Source organism: Rhinolophus sinicus, linkage group LG02 (genome assembly GCF_036562045.2).
Source record: "Rhinolophus sinicus isolate RSC01 linkage group LG02, ASM3656204v1, whole genome shotgun sequence".
Lineage (NCBI taxonomy): Eukaryota > Metazoa > Chordata > Mammalia > Chiroptera > Rhinolophidae > Rhinolophus > Rhinolophus sinicus.
Genome location: NC_133752.1, coordinates 158353956 through 158380057, shown reverse-complemented (window position 1 = coordinate 158380057; position 26102 = coordinate 158353956). Strand labels below are relative to the sequence as shown.

Below are 26102 nucleotides of genomic sequence, written 5' to 3'. Positions count from 1 at the left end.
ATTATGTTCATTGTTGAGTAGTTTTTAATAGTGAAATGTTTCAAACAAGCTTAATGTTAATAAATAATGACTAATTAAATAAACAGCTGCAATATTTTTGTATTTTGTATTTTGTTTGAATAAAGGTATTCCTCCTAGAATTCTATGAAGCGCACTGGAAATGATAAGGTATGTCTATATTCATAGTAACAGCTCTAACATAGATATAACTCTCTAACATATTGTTTAGTGAAAAAAAAAGCAGGTAACAAAATAGTATTTACAAAATGATGTCATTTTCATAAAATTTTATATGTGTATGTGTGGGTGGTGTCAGAAGAGAGCCATATGCAAAAGTGAGAGGTGTTTCTTAATCTAGTTTCCTGTATTTCAGTCATTTTTCTTTTAAAGTATATTTATAATTAAAAAATAATGATGTGTTTAATTTTAAAGTTAATTAATACATTTCAAAATCCATGCCCAATTATATTCAGTATTGTTCAAAGTATGGAGAGTGGCTACTTTATATGGTGCTTGTGGGAGTATAAACTGTTACACGCGTGCAGTTTCTGAGGCACTATGACACTATACAACAAAAGTATTAAAACATGCAAATTCTTGACCCACCAATTCCAAATCTAGTAAGTTCTTTTACAAATAGCCATGAGAAGCAGATTCTTTTGCAAATAGCCACGTCTCTCTATCCTGACGGAGGTCTGTGAAGAACACACAGATTGGAACAGTCACAAACTAGAGGGTCACTGATGTTCTTGCTTTGACTCAAAAACTGTTTTTGTTTCATTTTCAATTTAAACCAACATTTAAAATTTGAATGTTTCTCATAGAAATTATGCGTTCCTGATTTATCCTGAAAAGTTGAAAGATCTAGCCCACTGGGCAGATGTTGATCATGGGCAGCTGGAATGAAGCAGTGGCTGCCACTGTGAGGCAGGGTCTGTGTTAGCAGGTTCCCCTCAGCCCCTACCACTCCTACACTGAGCCCACCTCATTTGCTTTTCCCCATTTGGCCTTTGGATTTGCAGTTCTCAGGGGAAGTTATTTGCTAATCAACCAAACAGACAATTCAATCCCAACTGTTTTACCTACAAATCTGAGATACACTGTTTATTGGTCTAGAAGGGGTCTATTTTTTTTATTTACTTATGATTCTTCCTTCATCCCAGATCATGGGTCATTGACTTCTCCAGTGGTTTTATAATCTTATGTTGCTTAAACCAAACAGATTTACTCTTTGGTTTGGGGCCTGGAATCCTGAAGCAAAGAAAAGTGTGGGCTTAACTGTTTAGTTGAACTTAGAGCTTCTCAAAAGTATTGCCTCCCCATGTAGTGAAAGTTCTTGGCTTTCTTCACCAGATACTTTCCTAATTATTTTCTTCCAATTCATTATAGATTTGCTTTGGATGGAGACCAGATCTATTAACTCTCCACTTCATCAGGAGCTCCAGCAAAAATTTCAGTATGTCGCTGCTATTCCTTAAGCTATGAGTTTCTGTGCTTGGTATTTTTTTCTTTTTCCAAATAGCGACATAGCCCGATTTATATTGGAAATCTGTCAAATTGCATTAAACATTTCTTGATTGAATTAGCAGTTTCCAAGCCTCTTTCTCACAGCTGTCACAAAGAAGAACTGCACAATCTGTTCAGCTGGTTCCAAGGCAGGTGTTTTTGTTTTGACCAAAGTTCTTTATACCAGCCTGTCTGGAGATTGAATTTTTTTTCTTAGGAGGATTTTACATGAGGCAATCAAGGAGAAACTTTTTTTTTTTCCACACCAACAACTTCACTTATTGCTTATCAGTTAACCCAAACCCTGTGAGTTACTTGCTTCATAGCTCAGCAAAACTAACACTATGGTTCTTGAACCACAGGGTACAAAAGGGGAACTGACTCTGAGCTCCAAAAATGAGATACTTTTAAAAGAAACATGTGAATAAAGGAACGGCTTGATATTTAACCACCAGAGTTATGAGTTGGTGTTCAAGCCTTCTGGTTTGATGGTGCTCATAAAGATATTTTGGGGAAACAATTTTATGGTAAAGGATTGGACTTTATGCTAGAAGAAAATTAGGAGGAAAAACAACTTGTTTTACACACAAGGAAACTCATGTCAAAGGAAGGTAAGAGACATACTAACAGACACACGGAATCTAATGGTAGAGCCAGGATAAGAATACTAATCTTGTGCGTTGGGGTCATCATATAAATGATGCATCATTTAATGCATAAAACTGCTGTCTTTTAGAAGCTTAAAGTAAAAAAGGGACCATGTGATATGCACAGTGTACACACACACACACACACACACACACACACACACACACATATCCAAAAACAAATACCCTCTTCTAGGTTAACAAACTCTGATGGGAATGTGTTAACCAACAAACCCCAATGTATCATCAGAACTTCTCACAGAAAAAGAAGACTAGTCCATTAAAAAGCAAGTGAAAAATCAACAATTTTGAAAGAAGTTTACTGTCAATGAAAATGATCATTAGTTGTGAGAAACGATAAGCAAAACAATAGATTTTGAGAAGTGGCAGTTTCTGCTTGATGAGACAAGTGAGTTTCAATGTGATGTAGTCTTGTAGGTCAGTTTCTGTGACCTAAGAGGGCCTTGGGAGAAGCAAAAATTAAGTGGATGATATGGGACAGATCAAAAGAAAGAAACCCAGCTACACAGGTTAGATCTGGAAAACTACCTGGGTGATAAAAAAAGATCCTCAGCTGAGCTGTTTTGCCATCATCAACATAAAACATGTCCAATCGCGTGAACAGAGACTGTCAAGAGAGAAATCCCAGAAGCAAATTCTCTTCATAATTCAAGAGAAGAGGTAATAATGTGAGGAAATCGCCCAAATGTGGCAGGCTCCTGCCATTCATGTAGCAGCTGTGGAACAGTGTCCAGTTCTGGGCAAACAAGTGGCAGGAGGGAGAGCAGGGGTCTAGTTCTCCAGCAGGATTAGCGTCTTGGGAAGAGGAGTTACAATAACCAATTGTGGATACATCCTTTGACCATGTGGATAGAGGTGGAAGCTGGCACAATTTAAAAAAATTAATTAGGTGATAGACTGACAATCCAGTAAAGGCTTACTGCATAATGAACAAGTTTTATGATCTTTCTATGTGACACAAAGTTCAGATTATGTGATATTTACAAGTATTAAATAAGATATCAAATGCAAAATGATTCATGTAGTTTCTGGTCCACAATAGACCTTCAGGAAATGTTAGTTCACTCTGAAATTAGGGCACATATTGATTTCCATTAGCCCTAAATTTTGATCAACAAAATTCTGTGTGCCTATTTTCATGTTGTATTTACTTAAGAAATGATGTAATGAGAGGTTTTAGCTCTTTGAGATACAGACATGAAATCATTTTACATATTTTAATAACTATGAAAAAAAAACCCTCTTTCTGGATGAGTAGTTATTCTATCACTTAAGAACAGAAAAAGTTAGACACGCTTATCCTAAGGAAGCAGGTCAGGGATGGGACAGTTTTGTGGGCGATTATCGCTTTTCTTTACAAACACTCCAAAATAAAGATTTGAGGGGTTACCGGTACACATATTACTGTGTTTAAGAGAAAAATGCTGACATGGTGGTGGCTCAACCACCCTACTCCTAGTTTGCCTAAGCACAAGGGATATTAAAAATATTTAACAATCTTATAGTACTGCTAGTCAATATAAACTAAAAAAAATTAATTTCAATTTATTTTCTAAATGAGCTAATTCTATATTATAAACTCTATAATTACATATATAATATAGTTACATATATAATTACATATATAACGTGATTTTATTATATATGTGCTTGTCAATTGAAAGTATTTCAGTGTTTTAACATACCAGTAACCCAGCTTATGAAGAACTGCCTGATCCAGCCCTCATTCAGTTACTCGGCCTCTTTTATTGCCAGCTGCCTCCTGTACTCTGCTTTCCAGCCTCATCCAACTGCTCTCATTTCCCTCAGTGTGCCATGCTCTTTCATGCCTCCTTGCTGTTCTAACACCATTTTCTTTGCCCAGAATAGACTCTACTTGGCAAATATCTCATCTTTCAAAAGCATGCCATTTTCTCAATACATAATTTCCTGGATCCCCAGCTTTTAGATCCAGGTTAATTCTTCTCTCTTTCCCATTAATAATTAAGTCTGTGATAAGAAGACATCACAAAACTCCTAGAATGTATTCATAATGCTGGGCTCCATCGTTCTAGCCCTTGTATATCTTCAGTACGCTTAAGAGTTTTCTGGCTTTTATCATGGCATGGTGGTCATATCAAATGTAGAGAAAATACTTGCTGCTGGTGTAATTTAAGTGTTAATAGATCCTCTGTAAAATATTTGGACAGGGACCTGTATTGATATCTAACACAATGCAGCTGATGCTAAGCCAATATGCAACCAATAAAACTTCCCTCCCTCTACCATCCCTGCTGCATGCCTTCCCCCCAGCTAAAAGGATGAATGAACAGAATAACTAAAAGACATACGCAAAAGAATATGTAAAACAAGAGATAGGTACCACCCCAGTGGCAACCCAAAGAGTTTCTTCTTTCCAGGAGAATGATAAAAGAAATTTTTGTCAGAATGGGACTTACTTTCTAAACAAGATTCAAGCATCTATGAAGTTAGAATAAAGTCTGGTAAAGAAAGAGCAAATTGAGATCAGAAGGCAAGTTCTAGGAGATCTGTGAAAGGATGCTAATTGCTCTGATAGATAATATTGTGATAAATATACTACTGAGATTTCTCCATAATGACTTTTGCAAAACTTCTCCCCCAGGACTTCTTTCTACAAAACAACAAAAATAAATGCTTCCAATAGTTCTACAGTTGAAATATTTGTTTGGAATTGCATGTTAACACTCCCAGATTTGTATTCACAATGAAATAGAGGGCAAGCCTGGTGGGATTCTATATGCAGAAGACATATTTCTCCCGTTTTGAATGTAACTCTCCAAGGATTATGCTTGAAGATAAATATAACAAACAAGTTAGGTTTCCTTAACCCACTTATCACATCCTTCTTCCATTCCCCCTCCCCTTCTGATTCTTCACATGGTGGAAATGGGAGGCCAAGGGAAACATCTAGAGGCACAGTGATGAAGTGGCCATTTCAGAAAAAGCACTCAAGCTTTTATATTCTCAAGTTGCAATATCATATGACAACTATAAGAGGAAAATGAGTGAATACATTTTCTTTCATTTTATCTTCAAGACAATATTACTTCATATTGTACAATTTCAAACATGTTCTTCGGAATAATTTTGTACTTTTTCCAGGACATGATGTTTTAGTATTTCCCTGAGAAATTTTGCTTGTTATCTTCAGAGCAAATGTGTTCTACCCACTTTTCTTTCGACTTTCCTAATTTTTCCCCTGTCAGATTATATCTAAATCTTTTTATTCTCTCTGGTTGGTTTAGGGATAGGTGATGCACCTTACTGTCTTCCTTTTCTAAGATCCCATTCTGCTTAGTATTTATATTTCTATAGTACCTGGGCTAAAGGACCAGCTCATTTGCAGTCTTTTATGGTATTTCTTAATTTTGTTATTCATTTTCTGAAATGATCTTTTTCAAAGAAGAAGTTTATGGATATCTAATGTTGAGAAAGAAAAAATGCATTTAAAAAAGCATTTTTTAAAAATGACCTCTTCTTCTGAGGTGCATTATCAACATGGGTAGGAATGGCTCCTTTCTGCCTCAGAGATCTCCTTGGACAGTTTATGTCTCTATGTATCATCAGTGTCACATGTAGGCAAAGTAAGTACTGCATGACATAGGATAGTTTCAAGGACCTGAAAGGGTCCTGTACTCTTCCAAATGCTTGTCTCACTACTCCCCTAAAAGTTTTATATTCCTCAGCTAAAAGCTAAGCCTTTATTTCAGAAGAAACATTACAGTTTAAATGACAACTAACCTAATAAGATACGTGAACAAGTTAAATGCAAAAGTACAAATAATTAATCTTTTTTGTTAATGAGCTAAAGTTTTGGGGAGGAGAGAGAAGGGTATTGCACAATTGCAATGGGATCAATGGCAGGACTTACACACAAAATGAGAAATGACTCAAAGGGAGTCTGGAAATGCTAGGAAAAAAGTTGTTTATAATATTTTTTTGGTATGCGGGAGTTTCATGATTTATAGCAAGATTTATTTAAGATTTTATTTTGGTCAATTTTCTCCATGTTTTAAAGTTCTTTTCTCTTTTTACTAAAAAGAAACCATGGTAGTTACCTTAGCCCATATGTCCTTTGCTATTTTCCTTTTTATTATTTTTTCTTTCCTCCAAAGAGAGCTCTTTTCTATATGTTAGAGACAAACATTTACCAAGCACTCCCATAGGTGGTAGAATTTCTAGAAAAAAATACACCATCCCTGACTTCAAGGAACATAAACAATATTAATTCGTTCAATGCACACAGTGCTTCCATCAGGATTATCATCCCTTAGTCCTGATGATGAAATTCAGCCTGAGGCCACCAGACATTTGAGGAAAACTTCTGACATGAAAGAGATAGATAAAACAGTGACAACCAAAGAACTAAAAAGAAAGCGTAAACAACAGAAGAAAGAGTCAATATTATAACCAATATTATCTGATAGATATGCTATTGTATTTATAAAAAGAAAAAAGGAAGATGATATAGAAAATCAGAACAAAAACAGGAAGAGAATTCTTGTGTTAAAATCACTATGGCAAAAATTTTAAAAGTCAATAAAATTTGGCAAATAAAGTTGAGGAACACATATAAAATTGCAGAGAGAAGATAGGAAACTTAGAGGATCTTCCATGAGATCCTTCATCTGAATAACAGCAATTCTGAAAAGTAAGAAGAATAAAAACAGAAGGGTGAAAATTATCAGAGAAATAATACAAGTTTATTTTCTAGAACTAAAGGATGTCTATTTCCAGAATAAAAGAATCCACTATGTGCTCTGACATTGAAGGAGAAAAAGACCTATTCCAAGGTACAACGTTAGACATATTAAAACAAATTGAAGATTTTTCAAAAGTTTTCAGAAAACTCAGGTCACACAAAGGACGAGGAATAAGAATAGAACCAGCTATCCTGACAATTACATCGTAATCTAGAAGATACTAGAGCAATGCCTTAAAATTATTAAAGAAAATGACTTCAAAACCTAGACATCTACATTCAGCTAAACTAGCAATCAAATATAAAGGTAGACTAATTATAGTCGTCAGAGGTACAGAGTCTCAAAATTTTACCTCCCATGTACCCTTTGTTGGGAAGTTAATGGACGATGGGCTTTGTGAAATCAAAGGTATAAATGAATAGAGAAGAAGTCATGGGCCTCCGGAAGTGGAGGATCTAGCAGAGGAAACAGGATAAAGTAAATTCCTAGGTATTCTGTGAAGAGAAGTGCCAGAATGACAGTGGTATGGCAACCTAAAAAGCCATCAGCCCAAATTTGTTGTGAAGATGGAGGCCTCCAAGAGGAATGTATTCAGACTTTTAAAAAATAAAATAATAAAAGAAGTATAATGGTATAGAGGAGAAGGAAGGAGGAGAAATATAGAAAGAAGACCCTTAAATTAACTGGCAAATTTAACTGGGTAGAAAATTAGAAATTAAAACTAAATAATAAGCTATTGGAAGTTTGGGAAGATTTAGCCAAAGTAGTTAAAGAAAGCTAAACAAAAAGACAGAGAAAAAAGGAGGAGGAGGAGGAGAAAGGGGAAATAAAGAAGAAAATGGAAGAGAAGGAGCAGCAACAATTAGCTACAGGTAAACTGAAAAAAAAAAAAAAATGCACAAGAAAGGAAATGCATTATATTCCACTACTTAACTCAGCAACAAACAGGACTTGCACAGTCCTCATAAATATAAATTTTAAAAAATGAATTAAATCTTTAATGTAATGATTGGGATAGGCAAATAAAAACATGTGAGGAGTGATGTACAAGAGTTAAATTTCCATTTTCTATAGAAAGTCAAAAACTAGTATCTAAACTTGAGCAATTATGAATGAACAGTTCAAGTATGCTATTTTAAAACAGAGGTAAATAGTAGGACAGCTACCAGATTAAAGTGGTTATCTCTGTAAGGGAACATCATAAAAGACTCTGACATGGACCAAAGAATCCCCAGGTGATGTCAGTAGTGAATATTGCATTGTGTACAGCATATCCCTCTGAGTTCTGAGATTCTATAGGATTCTGTAAGATTCAGTCGTGCCCTTCATTGTCTTTCAGCTATTATACACCCTGTAGAGATAGAGGCAGTGTGTAGAAAACGTGTAGTAATGCAAATTATTTCTGATGGTCTTATGTATTTGTCTGGTTTGGGAATTTTTTTACACTGGTTTCCTCATTAATTAATGAGTTAAATAAAATATTTGATATATGTTCATGTTATATCTGAATGAGTTATGATTTTAGCACTTGTGAAAATTATTGTTTACCATCTTTGGGAGTAGCCATTGGTGATGGAAATGTGTGACTTCTGATTTCCATTGCAGCACTTACAGTGCTGTTTGCATTTCTAACTAAGCACACATTGTTTTGATAAAAATAACAATTAAATTTTAACAATATATTTTCAATCTCCATCATGGAAATTGAAATATTATAAAATGATGAGAATTGTGTAACATTCTTAGCATTTTTGAATGAAGCTATTTTTACATAATGGGCAGAAGTAATCAAGTAGAAAATGAAGCAGGTGAATGAACTTAAGAAAATCACAAACATGTGGATATTCAGTGTTTCTTAGGTAAAGTACACATTTCAGGATACAGTACTCAACCAAGTTCATCTGAAATTCTGCCGAAGTCAAAACTTGTCAAAATTCTCATACATTTTGGCATTTACTTTGCTTAAAACTAAGTAATAACCTCTGAACCTGACTTTTCTTGCTTCATCCTCCTGTGGGTAAACTACCCTTCTCTTTGCTCCAAATCTTTGATGTTTCCTTTTCACTTTGGCAAGTTGTTTTTCTCACCCACTTTTGGTTACATCACTTGTGACCCAGTATCTTCTTGTATGAACCTCAGACACTGTTGTTTTACCCTTCAATACTCTCCACACAGCGTATGTCCCTAGAACACCACCTAGCAATCATCTAGCAAAGGAAACTATGGTCGTGAACCACATTAAATGACAATCTTACATCACACTGTAGGACACAAATACCATCGGGACTAGATACATACAAAGTGTGTCATCATTTTGTCTAACAGGATAGAAAGTATCCAGGGCAAGAACTGCATCTTCTCAATTAAGTTGTGTACAGCACAGAATATGCCAACGGTACTTGATCAATAATAATTAATTCTATTTACTGCAAAAGTATCCAACATGTTCTCAGCCAAAGGAAAGAAACAGAATAGCATGAACTTCAGTCTCAAAGAATATATTTTATAAACATCTGACTCTGGATTACAGTATTTGGCAAATGTTACCAACAAAATAGGTCTTAAGCAATTTTATCTATGTAAATTAGTTTGTGCTTTAGAGAGCTATTTATTTTAAAGGAGTTTGCTATCTGACAAGTTTGCCAAAGTCCTAGTTAAAAATGTGCATTTCACATTCACTCCCAGTGACATCAAGAGATCCAAATCTGATTTTCTCTTTCTTTTCCTTTCAGGGCTCAGTGGCAGTCATTTCTGAGGTCAGTACTTTCCATTCCAGATAAGCCAGAGAAAGAGAATTGTTAAGTAAGAACAATCTGCATGGGAGCTTTGTTTATAAACAGAAAATGAAGAGCCCCAATGAGAATATTTTATATGGCAAATGGCTGACCTCAAAATCTTTCCAAGATTCTCATTTAGAGTATATCTAACATCTCTGCCAACTGCCCATCAGCTACTGCTGACAAAGTAAAGCATCAGTAAATGAAGACACTGGAGAAACAGCTATTACTGTGTTAAACACTGAAATGGGGGCGAGGGGTGGTGCTTGCTCAAAGGCCAGTACACCTAACAAGAAAAGAACAGGATTCCTGCAGTTCAAGTTCTGCTTCCTTTCTTTATGTACAAAAGATTGACTAGCTAGAGTAAAAGTCCTTTTAACATTTTCCTCTAGAGGAAATGACTTTTGTATTGTCTGTCTCATTATTCTTTAAGTGCTTACGTATCCACAAAGTGTAATGACCTATCTTCAGTGACTGGCTATGGACGTTGACATTTTTAGTTATAATAATACCTAACTCAGAGGGTTGTTGTGAGAATTAAATGAGTTTTACCACATCAAAGAGATTTACACCTAAAAAGCGTTCATCACTTTCAGCCATTATCATAATAATTGATTGTTGAGCTAAATTTATGTAATAGATAATCTAGTAGAGTGTATATTTCACATTTTTACAGTTGTTGGGTATATGTAAAGTTGTGGATATATAGATACACACACACACATATATACACATATAGATATTATTTCAGTAGGTCCATGTTTCTCATGATTAAGAAAGCTAACTATGACTTCTTTGTTAAAATAAATAATTTCTTGCTAAATTTAAAATATTGTAAATTGGAAAAATATCACTGTAAACAGACAAAAGTTAATATAAAGGGAGCATGTAAGTTATTAGGAAATAACATTAAAGCTCCAATAGATAATCTTGCTGAGATAAATCAAGAAAAAACATCATCATCATCATAAAAGTTTGTATTTCACAATTAAGCATATAGATACAACTAAAACAATGGGTTAATACCTAAAATTCCTAAAATAAGGATATACCCAAAGTTGGCAAAATACAGTCAAGTTGGTGCACAGGCATTCCTATAAGAAATATAAATTATCATGACTTTAGAAAATAATTTGATAATTTCAGAACAGTTTTACAACTGTTAATTGCAGTATGGAAAATAAACGCTAAAGAAAATCATCTCAAGGAATTTTTAAAATTTTCTGCATGAGTGTATGTGTGTGTGTGTGTATGTGAATGCATGTGTATAGCATTGTTTTTAATATTAGAGAAAAATGATAAACAACAGAAATATCTGACAGAAAACTTGTTCATGCAATATTTACTTTACTCAAGGTTATGTTGTACCAAAAATAATGATTAAGAAGGTTATGTAAGTATGTTTATTTTATGTTATTGGAAGAACAGGTGGGTTACAAAATCATATCATACTATGATTGGAACTAAGAAAAAAAAATCTGTGATTGGGCAAAGATAAAATCAATTTCCCAGATGAAGCTATTTCACTAGGAAGATGTATTTTTCAAACATTCTTTATTGATACTATTATATTAATATTATTTTTTAATTTTTACAACAACAAAGAATACTGAATTTGTGAAGTTGGTAAATATTTCATAATTAAAATATGTAATAAATTTGGATTTTTGATTAAATGTGGTCAAAGTGAGGCACAACTCCGATTAGCAAATATATTATTTAAAATTATTACTAAATGTAATTTAAAGGTTTTAATGTAGTACTTGCAAAATCAGTTTTAAGAAATATGAGCACGTCTAGATATGGAATGAAGATATTTGCAGTGTTTGGACATTTTGAAATAAATGTGGCTTTCCTGACTAATTTAACATTCTGCAATTCTCTGATGCTTTTTTCTGTTCATAAAAGTAAAGTGTAGTCAAAATACCTTGAGGCAAGTATTGCTCAGTGTCCATTAATTTCCTCAAGAACTGCATAAAGGAAAGGTGTAGACCATGGCATTGATTATTTCCTAGACCTTGCCCGTGCAGGGAAACGTCAATCTGTATAAAGATTTGGGTCGCATAATGAACAGATTCAGCCTAAGAACATTGTTCTTAATGCTGATCTGAAAGATAGTGCAGCCTTTGGTCCCATATGGCCAACTCCCTGCCTGATTGTCCAATAACCATCTCAAGCTCACTACGTCCAAGGCTTCGCTACATCTTTCTCACATCTGAAAACTTCTCCTGTGCTTTTCACTAAATGGCAACTACATTTTTCCACTCAGACCCCAAACTCCTGTCTACTCTTTCTCTCACACCCACATTCCCACATGCTATTGATTCTTCTTTCAAAATATATCCAGAATCTAACCAATTTCCATTAACACCACCAGTAGCATGTGTAAATGACCATGATAATCCATGAACTTCCTTCTTCCAATCTCCCAATGTATTCTCAGTCCAATAGCCAGATAGATACCTCCTATTAATTTTTTTGAGGAGAGACTTTACATATTAAGAAATCTCAAATATACACCAAAGTAGAGAGAATAGTTTGACACACCTCCATGTGCCCATTACCAGGCTATAGCAATCATCAGTGATTACCATAGTATTTCATGGATAGCCCTGCCCCCTTCCTTAAATTCCTTAAAACATACTGAAGTGTCTTCAACTTGTCTCAAGTTACAACCTAGGTTGATGCTCTAGTGACATATAGACAGAAGACAGATGCACCTACCCATTTTAATCCCATACTAGTCTGCATACCATGATCACAGATTGAGAGGCATTCTCTGAGCAGCTCTCCCATGCACACATACTTAACGCATTATTCTTTTGGCCAATTTATACACAGATTCTAGAAAATCAAATAGTAATGGATTCCTAAAATTTTTTGAAAATTACATTTTCAAAAAAATATTTGTTGATTTTTTTTTTGTTCCCGTATAAGCCTGCTTCTTATACTATTCTCTTATCTCCAGACCTTGGAAATGAATTAACAATATGAAGTAAGTATCAATATTGACACATGGCTGAACAGGCTTTTGGCTCGTAGGTAAATACTCTTACAACACAGAAATGCAATACAAAGTAATGAGCAATCATTGTTTCAGGTCCCTGAAGTTATCTCCTTTTCTCTCTCCCCCCTACCACCTACTTTAAAATTCTAAACTCTCTTTTTAAAATATAAAGTATAATTTTAATTTGTTTTTATTTTTGGATCTTTTATTCCAGAAAATGGGGAAGTGAATGAGGAAGGCATAAAAAAAGAGAAGTCTGATTTTTTTTTCCCTCAACCCCCACAATATATAATTCAGTACATTCAGCTCGTTCATCAAACTAAAATTTGATGTAATATTCTTTTGGGGGTCTTATAAATTCAGAAAAAGTTGGGGAAATGATACTCTATCAGAGAAGACTAAAGGAAGTGTTTATTTAAAGAGAACTATATCAGATATATTTCCCATCCACCTAGATGAGATAGAAAAATATAAGAAAAAAATGCAAAGGGAAAAGAGAAAAAAAGCACCCGTCTTTCCAAGGAGAGGGTGATCCTAATGAAGATAGTCATGCTGTTGGGAAGTTTTTAGTTTCCAGTTAATGAGACCAAAGTCATCCATGTAAATCTCTGGTAACTGGTTTACGGGGTGCTGGTCGAGCACCAGAGGTGTAACTCCTAATCCCATCCAACCAACAGATTTTTCATGGAGCTCAACGAGTAACAGACCATGCAGTGGAAACCAATCATCAATATCAAGGAAACAATGTACACATATGCATTCATTGTAGTTGCAAACTCACTGTTTTGAAAGGAAAACACATTCAATTAATGCTTGTGAAAAAAATTACTGGTTCTATTGTGCAAATTCATGGGGCAAAAAAAAGAAAAAGAAGAAGAAAAAAAGGATCCAGTAATCAGAAGTCTCATTGATGACTCAATATTCAGTATCTTCTCAAATATTTGAACCTGAACTTGGGGCCACTGGTTGAATAGAAATTGGCTGTTTCTTTTCCATTATTTGGTTCTATTCAGTCTGAAACATGTTCTTCATTTAAAATGCGTTGAAATCTAATATTAGAAAATCCTCCAGAGACTTGTGTTTGCCTTAACTTATGTTTTTAATATTTCTTTATTGCTTTTCTAAAGCAATGCACATATTTAGAAGAGAAAAAAACAAATATCACACATTGCAACTAAGTGTGGGTAAGATGAACAGTTTGGAATCAATTTTATTACTAAAGTGTTATTATGAGAAAGAACAGACAAACTAAATAGTTTAGGAAAATTAAAGCATTAATTCTATGTCTCATTATTTATCTAGGAAAACCCAAAAAATTCAGTGTAATTCTAAAGCATGTACATTTAATCCACTGTTGAAACTATAGGTTGAAAATATGCTCTGTCATAGAAAAAAAGGCAACTTTAGTTCAGTCTTGTGTAGATATAACTGTTAATTGATTTTTGTTACCACATTATTAGAATAGAGAAAAATTGTGCCATTTAAAAAATCTATATTTATTCATTTTGTGTAGAATATGTCCAACAAAGTAGGGTAGAAATTGCTTACGCATTTTTCAAGTCATAAGTTACATTTATTTAATGCTCGTATATATGTAAGTACACAATTTTGTTAAAGATAGGGGGTTGGTCCTCAATCAACTTTAAAAAGCCAGAATAGCCTAGGAGGCAGTATTTTGGAAAATAAAAATAATTTTGGCCTGTGACTCATGCCCTGTTCTGCCACATACTTGTTGTGGGACCTTGGGCAAATTATTTAAGCTCTCTAAACCATAATATCCTCATGGATAAAAAAAAGATGACAATCAATAGTACCAGAGTGGTTTTGAAGATTAAATGCAATTATGCATGTATATTCATTAGCAAAGTGCCTCAGCACAAACAAAAATCTTAACAAATGCGACTAATAATACATAATGATTATGTATAATAATAATGTTACTAATATAAGCAATGTAATTATTATTAATATTATCACAAACATTTTTATCACTCATTACAGAACACTCTCATGATGGACAATTTGCCTTGTTTTATTTTTAATCATAAGAGTAGTACACAATAAAAACAAAAAATTCAGACAGTACAGAAATATATGTATTTGTAATAAGTTGTGGAAAATCCTCCTACATCTGTCATCCCCTCATCTTTCTCCACCCTCCACTGTGCTTCCAAGTAATCACTTAACAGTTTCATCTGTTCCCTTCCTGATTTTCTTAATCCACTTAAGCTTGTGTATATGTGCATATCCAGATATATGGCTTTGTTTTATTTTGTTTTTATGTAAAATGGTTCATTTGAAAGTCCTAGAATGTTACATAAATTAGGTACACTGTAGTTTATTTAACTATTTCCCTTTTCTGTGCATTTGGATTATTTTGAATTTTAAATGGAGAGTGACGGGAATTCCACATACAGTGTACATTTTGTCAAAACGTAGCTCCCCTCTTGTAAACATGCGAGTGAAGCACACAGCAAAAAGGGCCATCCGCTTCTCTGCCTCACTGCTAACATAAGGAAAGCTTTACTATGCTAACTCCATTTTACATAAAACTGTATTTCCATTATTATTATTTTTGTTGCTTATTGACCCTTATTGTCTTTTATGGCTTTAGAGTTGCCTCGGGATTCCCTCTGCTGTGGTGGGCCTCTTTCTCAGGTACCCTACACCCAAATTATTCCCTGTCAGGCAGTTAGGATTCATTATTGTAATTTTCTTTTTTAGGTCTTATTTTTGTATTTGCATTTTTTTGTGTGTGGAATTCCTAGGTTCTCTTCTGGTCCAAATGATGAAAAGAGCACTATAAGGGATGTGCTTGTTTAGACTCAATCTTTCATGTACACTTTTTGAAACCATGGAAACGTTGAATTCTTCCCCTTCATATATCTATTTTTCTTTCATATAAAGCAATGTTTTAAGTTATTTAATTATTGCCTAAAAACCCTGCAGTATAATGAACATTCTCAGACTACCTACCTTCTTGAAAAATAGATAATTGCATGCAACCTTAGGATTTGAATAATCCACCTTGAAGGACAAGTAGGAGAGAAGTGAGAAGTGCAAAATCTATATTCCAGCCCAGGCTTTGCTGTTTCTAGTATGACCAGGGTGAGGTGTAGCTGTCTGAGCCTCACATAGCCAATATAAAAAGGAAGGAATAATATTTGTCCTGGCCCCAGCAGGTGGAGTTGCTCTCAGTTGTGTATAAGATCATTTGGGAAAGTGTTGTCTGTATTTTCGCTTTTATTCAGGAAATATTTATTGAGTGCCTTTTAAGTGCCAAGTCCTTTTTCTGGTACGATGTTAGGTGTTTTTAAAGGGAGTGGGTGGGGGGGAGAGAGAGAGCGAACGAGAGAGATTGAGATTGAGATTACTGGAGGGGGGTAAAGTGATAAAATTTAGGAGTGACTGGAACGTTTTATTGAAAATCAGAAGCTTGGAGAAATTTGAATGAGAAGAGAAATGGCACAGGGATTTCAGGTAGAAGTCACCAGAGTGTAAAAAGTCTTCTATTTTTGCAACAAAATATTTAGGTAATATACATGTTTGCTTGAGCAGCTAGAGTAATACTAAATCTTTAACAATATGCAAATAATTCAAAAGTCCATTTTCTACTTTTTTTGGTTTTAATTACTTACATCTTCATTTCTTTGGAATATTTTATATGCATATTTCAACAAGCAGGCATCTTAGATAACGATACTTGTAGCAATTTCAAACGTTATAATGGGTTTCTATGATAGTTACTAAATAGTGAGCAGTCACTTTTACTTTATATTTTATGTGTTTTATTTATTTTACAGTGAACATTTCCTTTTAACTTAAAAAAACAACAACAAACAGAATCTGATTGTAAGAAATCCCAGGTATTAGTAGCAGTTGATTTAAAAATGTGCTTTAAAATGTATCCTTTAAAATGTTGAAAATAAATGACTTAAGTAACAATATCTATTTGAACTCATGTGATAGGTATGTGTGACTATCAGGTTATATGGTTGTGCGACTTTTTGATGGATTTGTTCTGAGCTGTTATCTCTGCACCCAATTCTCTCACTCAGTTCTATTACCTTTTTGTCCAACATAGTCAGTTAATTAATCAACACATTTTTATTCACAAAGGAAAATCTTTAGCATAAATTGAGGTGTTCACTAGTCTTCCCTTTTATCCCATGCTTTAAGGTGCATCTTTATGGTTGCTCTTGTTAAAAATTCTGTGCTTATGGCTTCAGTAAATTGCTGTAGTTAATTTTCTAGAAACCTGAACAAGTGCAGAAAAAACATGGTGCCTCTTAGTGTGATAACAACTTGTTTTTCTAAATCTCTCTAGTCTAATCTCTCCTGCTCTTAGTCATTAAGGAAACAGGAAAGAAAAATAGTATGTACAATAATTTTTAAAATGAAGTTAGCTTCCTAAGGCTTTAAAATATCTTAGCTATATTAAGTTCAATCAATTTGAACAAACAAGTCATCAGTACTTTTTCTAATCTTGAAAAGAATTAATTAGTATTTTCACTTATACTTCTTGCAACAGAGCTCTTACTCTGTCAGGTAAAAATCATTCTAGTAAAATGCACTGGGGTTGGTGTGTCCTTCAGAATCACCTCTGGCCCAAATTGAGCTCTTTGTTCCGTGAGCTCCAGAGTACAGTGCACAGAGGTTTCAACTGTACCATTTACACAATATAAATATATTCTTTGGCTTATTCAGAATTGTAGATATTTCTTACACACTAAAGGCTTGGAAAATGGTGTATTATAATACTTTCTTTGAAAATAATCAGTATAGAAAATATAGCCTCCTTCTATAACATAAATAGAGACAACTCCTCACCCCACCCCCCAAAAGACTATTTGGCTTCAGTTTCCTAAATCTATAAGAGGAATATCACAAATTAAAATAAATATGTGCTAAAAGTTATGTGGCAGAAAAATTGTTGTAGTAAATGAAATAATTTCAGATAGCTAGGTATACACATGTATTTTCAGAAATCTTATTTACCTCTAATTTTCTAATTACCAATTTAAATTGTTGACTGGGAATAGACAGCATGTTGACTTCTTGACAATCAATCAGAAAGCTTTTGATATAAAAATTACCTGCAAAACTATTAAAAATTATAAATTGAGAAGAACTAGCTATAGTATTTTCTGTGTTGAGAGGTATTACAGGCAGAGTTCAGAATCAGGTTTTCTAATCCAAATCTTGTAACTGCCCTCTATTAGTGAGTAAATTACAGTTAACATATGCCTTATGCATAGCAAATAACTGACCATGGTAATATGTCTTAGACTGTATTCCAATCAAAACGTGTTTGGCATCTATACGCATCCTTAACCTAAGAAAAGAGATGGGTAATATCCTTGTAGACTGAGTATGAGCAACCTGTTAGATTTGAGGAGTGCTAGGGAAAGGAGGTCATGTAAAGAAAAATGTCCCAGCTGATTTGCCACAGAACTTGAGACCTCCATTTATAGGATTAATTCCTTTACATTGGCGTATCATCTATGTGAGTTTTTTCATTAAAATGCTAATATCCCTTTGAAATGAAAAACATTAGGGCAAATTAATTGTCCATTAGAGAGAGCTGACTGACACCTATCAAACCCCTGCAACAGTGAGAAATAAAATAGGTAAATTAATTGGGGAAAGAGTTGGCGATTGGACTACAGCAATTCTTTCCCAGTTAGAAGTTTCTAGATTGTTCCAATAAAGTAAAGAAATCTATAAGAATTTTTTTGCTTATAGAAATACAAACCAGAAACATGCAAGAGAAAAAGCATAAGTAAATAGAAAAAGGAAAAGGGGGAAGAGGAAGAGGGGGGAGGAGAAGAGAAGAGAAGGAAGAGAAGGAGGAGGAGGAAGAAGAAGAGGAAGAAGAAGAAGGAGGAGGAGAAAGAGAAGGAGGAGGAGAAGGAGAAAGAGGGAAAGAGGAGGAATTAGAAGGAAAATAATAGGTGGAGATTAAGTAAAACAGAAAAAACATAACCGAGATTAATCGGTCTGTATAAATAAGTGTATTTCTGTCATTGTTTTCCTGTTTCAGATTCATGTGAGAGCAGCTAGAAGGATTTTCAACATATTTTGATAACATACTTGGTACGGTCTACCTTAAAATGTAGACTACATGACGTACAAGAAAATCACTTTGGGGAGTATGTCAAAAAGGTAAGACAATCATTCATGTTCTAAAGTAGTAGAACCAAAATGTGTGAGACCCATGCATCTCTGGGTATGACAACAAAGCGAACAACCCAAACAAGTAGTAAGTGTAGTTATGACTCTGAAGTCATAAGGCATAAGGATCGATGAAATTGCTGGCATTGATTTCCAGCTGAATTGCTTCTCACATGAAAAAAATCTTTGAATCATTGTTTAATGGTGGTTAGTGATATATAATCTCTCTAATAATAATAATAATAATAATAAAAACTAGATCAGGAATTATATTGATAACCTATAATAAATATATAGTTTAATTCTATAACATATTGGGTCCAATATATATCACTAAGGTATTTCATGCATTGCTTATTTATCCCCAATCCCACTGTAAAACTAATTTACAAAAGCATGTAAAATGTAGCAAATTGAGAATGATTAAACTATGTTAATATTGCAAATAGGAATGCTTAATGTAAATAAGAAAAAGAGTGCACTTATAACTATTCAAACAAAGATCTCTGTTGCAATATTAGATTATAATTTATATGGCATTTTCCTATAACTTCAAAAAGATATAAGAAGAGCAAATTACCATGAAAAAAAATCAAATCTAAGATTTTGAATACCCACTTTTGGAATAATGTTCTATGGGAAAAGAACATGTTCCTGGCTACAACTAAGCAAAACCTCTCTGACCTTAAAATGACTACACATAATGCAATGGATAGAAGATTTATTATAGAATTGTACACTTGAAACCTATGTAGTTTTGTTGACCATTGTCACCCCAATGAGTTTTAATTTAAAAAAACAAAACTAAAAAATGCCTACAGAGGGAATCTCTCTACTCTCACTGGCTGAGCATGGGAGTGGGGATACCCCCTTTCTAAGCTACTGCAGAGACCCATGGAGCAACGGACCAGGCAAAGTAGGACCTTGGGGAGGGGGAGATTTTAGTGGCAGCTGGGAGAGTCTTAATAGCAGTCTAGGGTGGGCAAGGGCAGTGCTCTCAGTGAGCTCTCTGTCAGAAATAATTGGATCCTTCAAAAGGATTGGTGAGAGATAAATGAATGAAGGGACTAGTTATAAAAGTGGGAGAGGAGTTAAGGGAAACCAATGAGAAATGATGAAGCACAGTAAGGCTACCAGCAGTGGGAGGTTGCAGCACCCCAGAATGATCCCTTGTGTCCCCCAGCAGAAAATATTCCCCCAAAGTAATCACTGTTCTGACCTCTAATGTCATAGATTAATTTTCCCTGCTTTGAACTTCACTTAATTGGAATCATTCAGTTTTTATTCTTGTGTCTGAATTCTTTCCTCCATGCTGTGTGTAGTAATAGTGTTTTCCTATTTTACATCAACATGTAATATTCCATTGACACCACAATTTATCCATTTCTCAATTATGGCTAGATTACAAATAATGCTGCTGTAAATATTCTATGTGGGCTTTTGGTGAACATAAGTATTTATTATATTGCCTACATGGTCACTCACATACAATATATGAGGGTTCCAAATTGTACATCTTTTAAAATGTTGTTATTGTCAATTCTTTAAATTGTATCCATTCTGGTGGGGTATAGTGGCACCCCAATGTGGTTTCCATGGGCATTTTGTTGATGACTAATGATATAAAATTGTTTTATATGCTTATTGGTTATTTAGATATCTTCTTTTGTGAAGTGCTTATTCAAGTGCTTTGTCTATTCCTTATTGATTTGGAAGAGTTCTTTATATATTCTTGCCACAAGTCATTTTGTTGGATTCATGTATTATAAATATATTTTCCCAGCCTATGGCTTAAGAAATAATTACATGCTTTAAGGCCATGAAGATATTCTCCTCTTTTTTCCTTTTGCTTCTGGAAGTCGTATGACTTACATTCATATTTGTGTGTATGATCCATCTCAAACTAAATTTTTGGTATGGTGTGCAAAACAGGTCAATGTTTATTTTTTTCCCATGTGAATATTCAATAGCACTATTTTTAAATGAGTCCCTTCTTTCTCCACTGAACTGAAGTAGCAAGTTTACCATAATTTAGGTCATTATATGTGTGTAGGTCTGTTTCTGAGTTCCACATTCCTATACAACACCAGTCCCTTTAATTAGCTTAATAATAAGTTTTGATGGATGCTTCCAGCTTTGTTCTGCTACATTGTTTTCCATTTTCATAAACTTTCTAGAATTCGATTGCAAATTTAAATTACATTTTTAAAGGGTGTATCTCGTTAAGTAGGGGACATATCTGCAAAGATTTAATGGAAGTGAGGGAATTAGTCATGTGCAGACCTTGGTCCATGCAGAGGAAACCTCCCTTCAACTAGACTACCTGGTCTTCACGAGGATTAATGAATAGACTAGCAGTGAGGCTATAGCAGAGCAAGTGTGGGGAAGAATAAAAAGTGATGAGATAACAGAGGTCTGATCATGAAAGTTTTATAGGCCAGTTGTGGTAGATTGAAACCTCCCATCAATAAATAAAGCGTATTCTATCAACCTTGAATCTAAGTTGGAGTTTTGGACTTGCTTTGAGCATTAGAATGTGGCAAAGTGATGTTTTCTGAGTTCGAAATCTTAGCCTCAAGAGGCCTTGCCACTTTCATACTTGCTCTTCTGAAAACATTAAAATAACTAGGCCATGTAAAGATGTCCCGATGATCCTACTGGAGAGCCCACGTGAAAAAGAACCAAGGCATCACAGTCAACACTCCGAGTGAAACTGCCAGATGAGAGACTCCAGGGAAAACCAGCAGAAGAACTTCCCAATTCAACCCAGTCCAAATTAGAGAATCATGAATAAATATATCGCTGTTGTTTTAAGCCACTAACTATTTTTTTTGGGGGTGGTGGTTTGTTACAGAGTAATAGATAACAGACATGTCAGCGTAATAAATTTTGATTTTACTCAGAGTTAAATGGGGTCACTTCCTTTTTTTTTTTTTTGGTTCGGGGGCAGAATTACATGATCTGACTTAGTATTTAAAAGATTTATTCTGACAAATATGAGAATAGATGGTGGAGGTTCAGGCACTACAGTATGGAGACCAATGAGGAGGATATTATTGCAGCAATCCAGAGCAGAGATGATGGTGGTTTGGACCAGAGTAGGGGAGGTCATAATATTTACATTTTGAAGGTAGACAAGATTATTAAAGATTAAACGTTTAAAATATCAGATGTTGGAAATTAGAGATAAGAGGAGTCAAGGTTGACACAAAGATTTTAGGCTTCAGTGACTGAAAGACAGTGATATTTTATAGAGAACATTATACCACATTTCATTAAAAAAAGGGGAAAATATGTGTGTGAATGTATATATATTTGCTTATATTTGCATAAATACATAGTTTAAAGATAAATAAGAAACAAAAAATAATTTGTATAGTGAGTCATAGGGAATGAGATAAATGGGGACAGGGAAGAGACCAAGATTTCTTAGAGCATTCATTTTTTACCATTATGATTTTTAAGCCTTTTAAATGTAAAACTATTATAAAAATAAATTTAAAATGGGAAGGCAAGACAAGCAATCATTTTTACTATGCTAAAGCACACTACATGTGTCATTCATAGCCTCTTTGGCTTCCTCACATCTAATAGTGATGATATACCTACCTTGTAAGGTTTGTGTATCTGGTTGACGGATATTAGAAGTAACATATCTTAGCAAATGTCCAGCACATAGCAGACACTCAGTAATTTGTTGCTGCCATTACTACTGCTCTGCCATTACTACTGCAAGGTCATGAAACTAGTAAACACTGGGTATAATTCAAACAAGATTTTTTTGGTGGTAAAGTCCCTGGTATTTCCCTCTCTGCCATTCTGTCTTTTATAAAAAGCAACATAACAGCTGATGTCTCCAATTTTACTATGCCAGGTGTGTGGGAGTGATGGAATGCAGATATATGAAAAGTTAGTCTCAAGAGGACCAGGAAAGAACTCGAAACAAATGTTTGGAGCAAACATGGAAATGGTCCAGGTCTGAGAACTGCCAGGGGATTGTCAACAGGCAAGGCAGTGAGTTAGAACTCAGCCAAATGGTCATGTATCAGGCACACACAAATATTGAAGTACAAGTTCATGCATAGACTCTGCTACCAAGCCAGCCAGTAGAAGCTGCAGTAGATGGAATTAAACCCTTTTTTGTCTTCACCATGAGCCAAATTTTTTGCCTTCTGCTGAAGCAAAATATATAACAAGATATAGGAAATTCAGGGTCTGTTCATGTGTCGCTTTATGAAGAAGAGCCTTTGATTCAGCCAGAGTGCAGCTTAGGCACAGAATAAGTGCTTTTTAAAAATTAGACTTTACTGGAGGTCTCTGAGAAAGTCTGTTTTACTTAGATTTTGAAAAAATTGAGGGATAAGGCAAATGGAAAGTTGCAGCATAACCTTAGTAAAGACCAAGTTGGAGGACATAGTTTACATCCAAATGACTTCCTAATATCAAATCTCAGAATTTGACAGACATCCACACCCAAGCCGACTCCCCAACTATACTCTCAAAGATAGAGCTTGACCTCATAAAAAGTAGAACTCCTGATACCTGTGAGTACTTTGCTCCTGGTGAGCAATTTACGCCAAAAGGAAAACAGCTAAGACTAAACCAAGCATGCCAGCCATTCTCTGCACTACAGTGTTTGCATGTGTCACCTCATCTTCTTGGTAATTCGATGTTCCTCCTGCCTTGGGCTTAATGAACTACTACTGGTTCTTTAAAATCTCCTCCAGAAATCCTCTTATTACATTCCCATTATTACGTAAGGTGGTTCCCTTTGCTGCTTTCACAGCACCTTATACTTATCTTCACTTACTTTTCTCATAATACTTATCCTACTCTGTTGTAATTTCCTGGTTGTTTGTCCATATATATAATAAGAGTATAAGCTCCCAGACGACAAATAGTGTCTTATTAATCATAGCATAGTTTACTGGGGGTGCCAAAAAAATGTATACAAGTGGCCACTTTGGTCAACGTTGCTGAAGCAGTAGTTCACTATAATCAGAAGTGTCTGGATGCTGATGTTAACCACTTTGAGCACCTCTTGTAATTGCAGAAGTCAAATGTGACTTACATTCCATTTTGTTGTCGGTGTATATTGAGTATTACAATTTTAATACAGTTTTCCTTTCTTAAAATGTGTATACTTTTTTTTGGCACTATACTAGTGTGTGTGTGTGTGTGTGTGTGTGTGTGTGTGTGTGTGTGTGTGTACTTTTTTAAATAAATAAAATATCTATAAATAGGAACCAAGCCATGAAGATTGCTATAAGCCATGTTTGGAATTGATTCTTAGAGTAAAGGGAGAGGGGGTAATAAAATGTATTAAGTAGGTAGATGACGACATCATACCTGTGATTTTAAAAGGTCAGTGGCTACACATGGAGTGTCTATAAGAGAAGGATCATCTTGAAGTCCAGAGCTCTGGTGATCCAGTTGGGAAATGATGATTGTATGAAACAATTATTTAGAAGTAAATTCGACCAAAACTGGAGATTGTTGGAAGGAAATAAAAAAGTTATTAAGGTATATCAACTTATAAAAATGAGTCTATAACTATAATTCATAGAAGAAGGTATCTGCAATAATTAGGTGTGCAGTTCATTTTCAAACAGTGATTTCTTGGGAAAGTGGAAGGGGTTACGTAGCCCTGGTGTTAATAATGTCTGCTTCCAAATGTTGTGTTGATAGTATTCCAAGGATTTACACACCATTTGGTTCATATTGGCAAAGTATGTCTGCTCTGGATTGATGAAACAAATAACATCACAATCTGTTGTCAGTTTTGTGTGACGACAAAACACAGTTGTTTTACTAATGATGCCATGTCTGAACTAAGCCAAGCTTGCAACATGGTACTTCAGAAAGAAATCATCATTTTTAAGTTCCTACCATCAAATAATTTACTGTTCATAGAAAGATGTGAACTTACACGTTTGTTGAAATTATTCAACTAACATTAGCAATTGTTCTGTGCTAGGTACAGGAAATTCACCGATGAAGAGGATTCAATGTTTGAACCATGTGGATCACCATAGAATGGAAGCAATTCAGTATCAATCACTGCATGGTTTAGTTCCAAATGTGAAGCTATTTATTTTATAAATGCTACCAGGACAAACAAAGTAAGAAAATAAAAATAATTTTTGAAAACCTTCCCCACTTAATTACCATGCTTGAAAGAAAAAATAACCTTAAAATTGCTACGTTCAGAAGAACATTTGGGGCCGGCCCGGTGGCTCAGGCGATTAGAGCTCCATGCTCCTAACTCCGAAGGCTGCCGGTTCGATTCCCACATGGGCCAGTGGGCTCTCAACCACAAGGTTGCCAGTTCAATTCCTCGAGTCCCTCAAGGGATGGTGGGCTCCGCCCCCTGCAACTAAGATTGAACACAGCACCTTGAGCTGAGCTGCCACTGAGCTCCCAAATGGCTCAGTTGGTTGGAGCACGGTCTCTCAACCAATTCCTCAACTCCTGCAAGGGATGGTGGGCTGTGCCCCCTGCAACTAGTAACGGCAACTGGACCTGGAGCTGAGCTGCACCCTCCACAACTAAGAGTGAAAGGACAACAACTTGAAGCTAAATGGCGCCCTCCACAACTAAGATTGAAAGGACAACAACTTGACTTGGAAAAAAGTCCTGCAAGTACACACTGTTCCCCAATAAAATCTTTAAAAAAAAAAGAACATTTCACATAGTATATGTATTCTGATACAGGTATAGAGAATAATTATATTATTAAAGATGATTTAAAATATTCAGAAATGTGAATATATATATTAAATAAATTTATCACTTCAAAAGTGGCTGTTGAGCCCATATCAATTAGATATATTTATTATGGACTTCCAGTGAAATGTAAAAATTACCTAGATATATAGGAATGGACATTATGATGGCATTCATTAAAATGAAACCTTTACCTGTAATCTGGGCCTTCTGTAAATGAAATAACTGTGATACATTCTATTTTATGTGACAGGGCAAATAAAAATTTCAGATAAAGCCCAGAATACTTTGTCAGCATTCTATCTGTTTGTGCCTTTGTTATTTGTTATTTTTTGACTTTTTGACTATCATGACTTTGTTATTTTTCTCATAAATTTCCTTGGCTCTATGGCTTTCCAAGTCTAGAATATTCATTAGTATGATATTTATGATAATGACTGAAACAACAAGAACCCAATTAGAACATAACAGATTTAATGCATTGCTTTATGGACACTCCCTACTTACTAAACTATCTCAA

At 34.7% G+C, this 26102-nt stretch overlaps 1 long non-coding RNA gene across 1 annotated transcript; it reads left to right on the top strand.

Moving 5' to 3' along the window:
* Window positions 1-1387: 1387 nt before the first annotated feature.
* LOC141568692 (uncharacterized) lies at window positions 1388-25832 on the top strand. The gene is made up of 4 exons (XR_012491917.1): window positions 1388-1456; window positions 9631-9654; window positions 18726-18847; window positions 24834-25832. It is a non-coding gene; the product is annotated as an uncharacterized LOC141568692 (long non-coding RNA).
* The last annotated feature ends 270 nt before the right edge of the window (window positions 25833-26102 follow it).